Source organism: Ischnura elegans, chromosome X (assembly GCF_921293095.1).
Source record: "Ischnura elegans chromosome X, ioIscEleg1.1, whole genome shotgun sequence".
Lineage (NCBI taxonomy): Eukaryota > Metazoa > Arthropoda > Insecta > Odonata > Coenagrionidae > Ischnura > Ischnura elegans.
Genome location: NC_060259.1, coordinates 69,455,000 through 69,464,225, shown reverse-complemented (window position 1 = coordinate 69,464,225; position 9,226 = coordinate 69,455,000). Strand labels below are relative to the sequence as shown.

At 38.4% G+C, this 9,226-nt stretch overlaps 1 long non-coding RNA gene across 1 annotated transcript; it reads left to right on the top strand.

Moving 5' to 3' along the window:
- The first annotated feature begins 5,695 nt into the window (after nt 1-5,695).
- On the top strand, nt 5,696-6,942 carry LOC124170688. Its single transcript, XR_006867533.1, has 3 exons — nt 5,696-5,911; nt 6,401-6,557; nt 6,858-6,942. It is a non-coding gene; the product is annotated as an uncharacterized LOC124170688 (long non-coding RNA).
- The last annotated feature ends 2,284 nt before the right edge of the window (nt 6,943-9,226 follow it).

Sequence of the window (9,226 nt, the reverse complement as noted above, 5' to 3'; positions counted from 1 at the left end):
GAGTCCACACTGCACAAAAAAGGATACCAAGTTCATATGCAACGCAAAAATGCTTCGTGTTGTCACACAAACATAACGTACTTTAAACTAGGCTTCCGTGTGAAAAAATGGAATGCATCTAACGCTGCAGCGTTGCAGAAAAAAGATTTCTACGCAGAAAAATAAAATTTTCATTGAAAATCATTGAAATAATAATGAACTGCAAGCTTTTCTAAAATGAAAGGTGGAAACAAATTATGAAAAAAATTTGCCCCTTCCAAGAATCGAATCCGTGACCACCGGACATGACTCGAATACGGTAGCCACCGATCTACGGCCACTAGTTGGTAAAAAATAATTTCTAAGGGAATGTGATGAACCTTTAAAAACGCTAAATTGCGTTATTTTCTTAAACTATTGGTTACATAACGTCATATGGTGGGGTGATTCGTGGACAGCTCTCGACGGACTACAACACTACAAAGTTTGAAAGAAATCTGAGACACACTTTTGTGATACTACCCTCGTACCATTCACTTAAATATTGTTTCATAGAGTGTATAAACAGTTCTAACACGCCATTAGGAGTTGACCACTTAAGTTTATTTGCCTAAGTTAAGAACTAGCCTCAACGAAACAAAAAAACGCGACTTATTAAGGGTTGATACTTTTGGTTTGAGAAAGAATAAAGTTAGAGCCAGTGTTGTGGTTCTTGCTCATTTCGACACCTGATAATTAAAGTGTAGATTTTAGAAATGTAGATTTTTAAAAGCAGCGGACGAATGAGGCTTGTAGAATATTTGTTATCGTTAGTTGATTAATTCCCTCCGTTTTTCAATGCCCCGTTAAAAATTAACCTTGAGAGTATTCCAATACAGCTCTAGCAAATTGCAAAAAAACCATTGTGCTCTATTCGACGCGACAATACCTCGGCTGTGAGTGATTGATCAATTAGGAATAGGATATATTTTAGAAATCTTCACATTAGAATCCTATTACACTTCCACATCCGACAGTAATAATACATTAAGAGAGCCGAACGGATAGGTGGGGGGAATTAGTTTTGATTAGATTGAGAGTGTCTTTTTTTCCTCGATCAATAAGAGATTAGAAAGGCAGTGTCAGAACTCACAAATGGATAAGATGACTTGTAGTGTAGCCTACTAATTTATGCAAAACTTAATGGACGTTCCTGAATTTAATTTATATTTCTAACAGCATATGGTAGAGTAATTTGTTAGTATGTGTGACGTTTTTTGGGCCGTGTGGTGTGCATTTGGGAGTCCAATAGCATGGTCCATGCTGGAGATTGATCACCCCCTACCAAACACCCTACAGGTGGCTCGCAAGGTACTATGTAAATGTTTATGTAAACTCTAGACTTAGAGAAGGAGTCAAGTCGTATCCTGGAAATAGGGTGCTTCAATATTTTTTTAATTGCCCAAATCGAATGATTATTACTCCAAAGCACCCTGTCAAAGAAATATTGCGTTTTTTACCACACCGACGCAACACCACCAGGATAAATTCAAAGATTTTCGAGGAAAAACGAGATCGCGCGTGGTTTTGAAAAGTTGGCCTTGTTTCGGCCACTGTATCATCACTAAAGGGCCACATTTATGTAAACTGGCAAGTATAAATCTATATCTGGTCATAAATAATTAATGAGTATTTACGCTAAGTTTCAAGTCTTTATCCCATTAAAGGTCATTTTGGACTTTATTCCAGCTTTTTCCGGTTTCGGACTAGTGCTGCTGGGTCGGAGGATGATCGGCCACCGCGGCTGACGTAAAGGTATTCGGCGCCCACGTCGACAACTATAGGTGGTGTATACAGCAAACTGAAACTACCAGGACAAGGAATTAGAATCACTTACCGGCTTTAAAAACTGTATTATTACATGAATTTCATGATTAAACTTCCTGTCGTCAGAACGCTGGACCCACTAGCCTCGAAACCGTAACGACTCGACTCGACAATCGTAATGCTATTCGAAACGCTCGAATCGAGTGCCAATTACTCCACTCGAGTTTTCAACTACTCGCACATCCCGTATTAATACCCTATCAAACGAAGGGAACTTTTCGTCCATAGGTAATTTTAATAGGTAATTACTAATGAATGTTTCCCTGAGCTATGTGCGACGTGCATGCATTGGTATAATCTCAAACTATGTAAAGCTCCTGACTACTCTGAGAATCTAGGTCCCTGTGACGTAACGTAACATTGCATGTGCGCCAACATGGACACTAAACTGAGAATTCCAAAACCAAATAATTGTATATCATGAATGCACTAATCTTGGGTAACGAACCGCAATCAATGCCTTTCGTTTTCTTTGATGAAGGAAACTACCCTATTCTGAAAGATGTGTTTATGACCGACACTTGAAATTATCACCGTGGAAACAACAATAATTGTGGTGCATAGAAATAGAAGTGGATCCATAGATACTATTAAGTTTGTAGCGTGTTTGCCCTTCTGTGCTGGAGGTGATCTTGGTGGCCTCGTCCCCGCAATAGCGAGTGCTCAGAGCGTCAGGCGAAGTGAATTCGTGAATTAGAGTCGAAGTGGTCCGCTCGCATTGAATGAATAAATAAAAAGGGAAGTCCGCCGATGAAAGACAGAGCGAAGCTTGGGGGTCGGACGTTCACCACATAACAGCGGAAAGAAAGATATTCGAGTCTGGAGTCGAAGTGGTCCGAGGGCATTGAAAGGAAACAAAAAATAACACATTTAGGTGCAATTCCTGAGAAGAGTAAATATGCGCTGACATTACACGATGCATGCTTTCAAAAATTCTTCGCTTAGTTTGCTTTCGACGAAGATTCTGTTTATACCTGGTCCTAGCGTTGTGGCTCATTATTGCGTCAAGATACGGGTAAAAAGCTATAAAAAACGGACCTAAAACAGCCTGCCCACAAAACGGAATATACAGTGGCAAGCCGCAATTGATTCCCTCACTCTCCCCACTTCGGTGGTTCTCTTCCACAAAACTACAGCAAATGAGAGCCAGAAAATAGCATTGCACAATTAATTCCATGTCGTCCAAACAGCCAATGACCATTTCTCGCAATTGATTCACGATTATCGCGATTGGGCCACGAAAAACAACAAGGTAACATCCTGTAGCTCAGCAGGGTCTATCTGGTTTCAGAGCACGCAGGTGACGAATCCATTAAATGGCGGAATGAAATAGGAAAAGGCTTGCCACTCTGTTAGTACACTGGGGAATAATAATATACGATCCTCTGAGATCGACATTATCACGTACGAGTTTTGTTTGCGTGAATGATTTTTGGGGACCGGAGCGGAACAATTACGAATGCATGAACCAAATCAGACCAGATTTCATTTTCAGTGTGTACGGTCGCTCAATTTGGGTGGTTTCACGGTACATTTTCGTGTTCATTTACGCGTTCATACATTTACACATCAACCCGTACGTGTTTATGTACCGTGTAAACAGTCCTTAGGAAGAAATTCCCGTGACTTTTTAATGCAATGTGCGGACACACGGATGTAAGACATGGACACTACAGAAGGGTAAGAAGAATGACCAAACTAAAAGCGAACATGTTGTTTATGAGGGTTAAAGAACTAGATGAACCGAAGGGTATTTAATCGATCACGCAGCAATTGAAGTCCATGCATAAAAAGAACTATCGAATAATAATAAAATAAGAAAGTAAATATCATCGGGAAATTACTCAAGCTACAAAACTTCATACGGTATATTACGAAAGGAAACATAAATGGCCAAAGACAGAGGACCACCAAATTTATGAAAAGTTGAATTTTGGATTCATTATCGACAATTAAACTCGTTGACCTTTATTTTCTCTCAACGTTCTCTCTTCCACCAGTTAATATTCAATGCACACATCACGTAAGCAAATGCCTTTAAAACGGAGTGAATGAGACATTTTCTGTTACGCATGACGCAATTTTTAAAATATACATGCGGCGGCTGAATACATAGATGTTTACGCAATGACATTGGCGAGATTTGATCAAACACTATTCAATGGCTAATAAAATCAAACGCACCCCTTCATTGGAACATTATAAATTTCACATGGAAAACAGAGAAATGTAGGTTCATTCATTGAATCACAACAAAAGATGCATGTAGTCCTTTACTCAAGACATTGGTAAAGACATTGGTCGCAGCTAAGTCATTTGACATTCAAATGAGACAATATATATATACCAAATAATCAGATGTAATAAACTGGTGAGCAAATTAACATCATTATGGTAAAAAATGCTGTTATAAAACATTACTTGTGTTATGAAATTCCTGCGCATAAAATAAGTCGAGTTTGACAAATCATTTCGATATGAAAGTAGGGATTAAATAAACAGTAGAAAAATCCTACCGTAAAATATTTCTCAGACTTCGAAATGACGTTACTTCCTTAATCATAAGAAAATATGAAAAAGTATATTAAGTGCACATTTCGTCATGTTTCAGTTCATTGTACTCAATCATTAGCCCAATTTTTCAAATAAAATAGATATACGGACGCGTAAAACTTCAAGATTGAAAACTCAGGGTATAATGTTCGAGCCTAAAGTCTATGGAGACTCGAGTTTGTACGCTTAAAAGAATCATTCCCTTCAAGCTATTTTCAAGATATTGGTAAAATTTCTTTTCTTGTTAAAGTGAGATTATAATTGCGATTAATATGGTTGAATTAATTTTACACTTCTATTTAAACATAGAAAGGATTTTGGTACTCGTGGCAGGGAAAATTCAAGCTTTACCCCAAAACTAAGGGAAAGGCAATGCGTGCAACAATGACCATTGTTGCACTCCCTGGCGCTGGCTTGCACCGTACTTGCAGATTTAGCTGAATACGAGGTGCAGCTAAGTTTTTGAGAATGGAAAAATGTCCATATTTAGGGAGCAAAGCCCGATCATCCGTCACAAGGATTGGAATCGTAAACCTTTGGTTCATAACATGTTACTTAAGTTATCATGGGGGTGGGGAGGTGGTGTCCCCTTCAGAGGATTAAAAATAAACGCAATTTTCAATGCGGTCCCGTTATCAATGCGTACGTTTTGTCTTGCATAATTAGTAAATGATTTAAATGTAGAGGGTACCTGCAAAGCTTTTCTTTCGCAAGTAAATTCTCGGATCAAAAGTTATATCTCTATTAAAATAAAAAAGGCAGTGAACCGAGATGGTATGACACGAATGTCAGATAATTATTTAGGAGACCAAGAGCGAGCCATGCTAAAATTAAAAACGTCTTGAAAAATTGATTTATCCGCTATCGATCGCTACTTTGTAATAAAAATATTAGCTATCTAAATTAAGCATAATGCAAGAAACACGTTATCTACAGGTAGTTCGTAAATTATTTATACCATTTTTATATCAATAACTTTTATACTAAAATAAAAAGTATATTTCGACAATAATTGCTGTATTCCGTTTCTAATCCTATGTAAGCGAAGATATTTTGCGTATCTGACCATAGTACCAGAAATAATCCTCGAAAGAAACCATTGGGTTTTTGACTGGGCCCTTTTGACTCTCCGACGATTTTAAACGATCTATTCAACTAAGACACAATTCTCTCCATTTCAAATACTATCTCCTACCTTTCCTCGCCCACCCTAGCTTAACGGTCTTGTTAACCGTCATCAGTCTGTGACTCGTCCTCTTGTGTGTCTTTTCAAACTGCTTGCACACTGCTAGCGTGACATTGTGTTCATCAACGGACAACCGTACTTAACTCCATCAACATCTGCATAAGGATAGACGAATGCAGCGACGCGACTGTTTCTTGGTGCACACAGGTCTCGCTGGAGAGATTTAAAAGCAGTGAAAAAAGTGTGTATGTCAGGCCAGAGCTAGAATAAAACCAGGAACAAACAGTGGCTTGCTGAGACCAAATTCACGTGACTGATCGTGATTAAGTGAGTGAGTAGTATATAATTAATTTGTATTAAATTGCCTTCATATTATATGCATTCCATTGCTCAGTGCGGCGTTGATTGGCAAAATGCGGTCAGCTGTTGACATCTAATGATTCAATTCGCTGCACTTTTTGCTTTGACAACTCATCACAAATATTGCCGCCCTACGTTTTATCAGCGGTAAAGTTGGTTTCCCTTCCAACGGTATGTCTTTCTTAATGCATCTTTAAACGGTACATTAAAACGTATGAGTTATGTGTGAATGCATGAACGATTTTGGTGGATATGAACAGAACATTCACGAATGCATGAACAAAATTAGAAACGGCTCTTTTTTCCATATATATGCATTCGCTTATGTTGCAGGGTGTTTACACGGTGCATTTTCGTGTTCATTCACGTATTCATACATTCGGACATTAAGTCATTATGATTGATGCTCCGTGTAAACAGGCCGTAATTGTCGGTCTCTTATGTGCAATTTTTCAGGTAAATTCTTCATCGCCGTTTTTCTGGGAAAAGAACCTAAGGGAAATCTACTGAACTGCTTGACGAGAATGGGAGTAGGGATTGAGCTGTTGAAGTGGTATATCCTCCAAATGTTTACGTCTATCCAAACCCACCTTCCGTCTGAGGCAGCCATTAAGTGAGCGATTTCACATTTCATTCTCATAATATTTTACAAGTTCTTTATTCAATTAATCGGATTACCTCACTGTGTCTCATCAACACTTAATTTAAGTTTAAAACGTGGTTACTTATTGACATTTACGATTACCCATTGTCTATTTAATCATCTTAACAATATATTCCCCGCAAGTGATGTAGATGACGATGATAATACTATAACATTTATTCAAACTAACGGGTTCATGCAATATATAACAGGTGCGACTATTATTTACAAAACCTTTCTAATGCTGTATTCTTTGGTATAATTTTGCAGTGACGCTGGACAAAGCGTTTTCCAGGATATTGATCCTGCGATTCATCGATACTGTCATGGTAACGAGCTGGAAGCGAGAAGAAACTTAGGTGTGGACACCTGGTACGAGTATCCGTGTGGTGCAGACAATCACGGGAATAGTAGTTAATTCGTGAGTGAAAAAAATTATTATTGAGTTTGTATAAAATCGCTTTCTGTTTGCCATCTTGCGAGGTTCAAATCTTGCAACTCAATGTAAAAACAACTTTCCGATTAGATATAAAGCTGAACATTTTCAAAATAGCTCAGAGTCAGGTGAAAATGCAATATTCTAGCACATTCATTATGATTTTAACTCTATTTCAGTTATTATTCAGCATTAAAATTTAAACATGAATATTAGTCCAAAAAATGTCCACAAAAATCCAATGTCTGCGCTGCGTTCATTTAATTGAGATAATAATTTAGTGAAATTGCACGATTTGGCCAGTATAAAAAGTGCTCCGATCGGACTGAAAATTTGTTTCTCTACATGGTCTAGATTCGAAAAATTATATCTAAAAACATGATTTTTGTCCCTAAAAAATTAGAGGCAGAGGTTGGTAACAATGTAATAGATGGAAAATTTAGTGTTTTCATAATTTTTCGTAGGGTTTGAGGCCATTATAGATGAAATCGAATCGACGACCTTTTGTCGTACTTTGCGTCGTTCACGCCGAACTTTTTTTTTAATCAGTCAGTCAGAAGTGCGTTATATGGTGCATTGATTATCCTGTAGCCATTTCGTCAGGCATACCATAGACAACTGCGGTGTTCCGGAGGTTGGAGAAATGCGAAAGACACTGGAGTAGACTCGGGGGAGGTCGGGGGGTCCGGACCCCCCTCCCCTCCGAAAAAAAATAATTACTTAGCTTCAGAAAATATAACAAAATATTGAAAAATCATGAATTGGAAATTTTCTTTGAAAAATGAAGTTTTTCGATTATGAAAAGTGTTAAAATTAGTTAAAAACCATCTACTTAATACCCTTTTTTAAAATTTCCCGCCTGGTTTTCGACCCCCCCGAACATAATTTCTGGTTACCCCACTGGCGAAAGATCCTTAATAGCTTAGGCTGAAAGTGCTGCAAACCTGCGTGTCTATAGACATCATAAACTCTAGTAGTTCAGAACGAGAAGGTGCATATCAGGACGAGAGTTTCCTCGAAAAAAAGGCATAGCAACAGCTGATTCGTGTGTTGGCAACAAGTGCTATGAAATAACAAAACACACTGCGTGTTCGCAACTGCGTTTCACTGACCAAACGTAACGAAAAGAAAACTATAAACAAAACGTATAGTAGAATGAAATAACGCCCCCGGGTGGGCTCGAACCACCAACCATTAGGTTAACAGCGGAACGCACTAGACGATTGCCCCACGGAAGCGATGTAGGAAGAAGATTTCTATTGGAATAAGGATTTGTCTTCGGTGACACCTAACTTTTCCTTGTTTAAAATTAGATAGAAAATTTACTGTTTCTACAAGTGTCAGAAGTGGCAGATACCATGATTTTTTCCGTATCTCGTCTCGTTCACACCAAACATAAGTATGAATTAGTCGGCGGAAGTGGTCGACAGTGGATTTCATAGTATATTATGCTACAACTTGGCGATTAAGAATTCTAAATTCACTCAGTGTGGTTAATAAAGCCATCAGTATGTTATCTCCACAAGCAAAAGTATAGGTAAGTTAGTTAAAGAAAGAAGAAAGATAAAAGTTATCCTTGCTTGCTTATTTTGTTGGATTTGGAGCCATTAGACGCTTTTCACAAGAATAAAGCCAAATCGTAAGATCCGATAATCGTTTGATATTCCACTCTGCTTCCGTAATTTATTTGTTAACACAACAAGCTACACAATACAACACAATCTCCGCAAGGTGCTTCCACAAGTACAACATCGAACACATTTGACACTATGTATCGTGCGCTAATCCAGTGATTTACAAATTCGGATTTTTTCACTCCACGTTGACCAATGCACTTATTCACAATGCACCACGAAAGATAAACATCTTAGATAAGCGTAAAACACTTCCTTCATGCTATTAGAACATGGGAATAATTTCTTCACCACACAGAAAAGGCGCACCAACCTCTCAGGAATAACATTCAACACTCTCGTCACATGGTTACCCAGCAACTGAGCGATCTTCCGAGTGGCTTCGCACCGATGCGATATTTTTTCTCCACCCTCAACTCTGAATTGCGTCATGCCGGAGGCCTACAGACACGAACTTTTCCTACGGTTAGTACGTGACCACAGTTCACAACATTTGAAGCCCGCAAACATTGTAGAAAATAAGGCCGGCTGAACGGCATTGATTCGTCATGTTAACAGTGCGAGAGAGT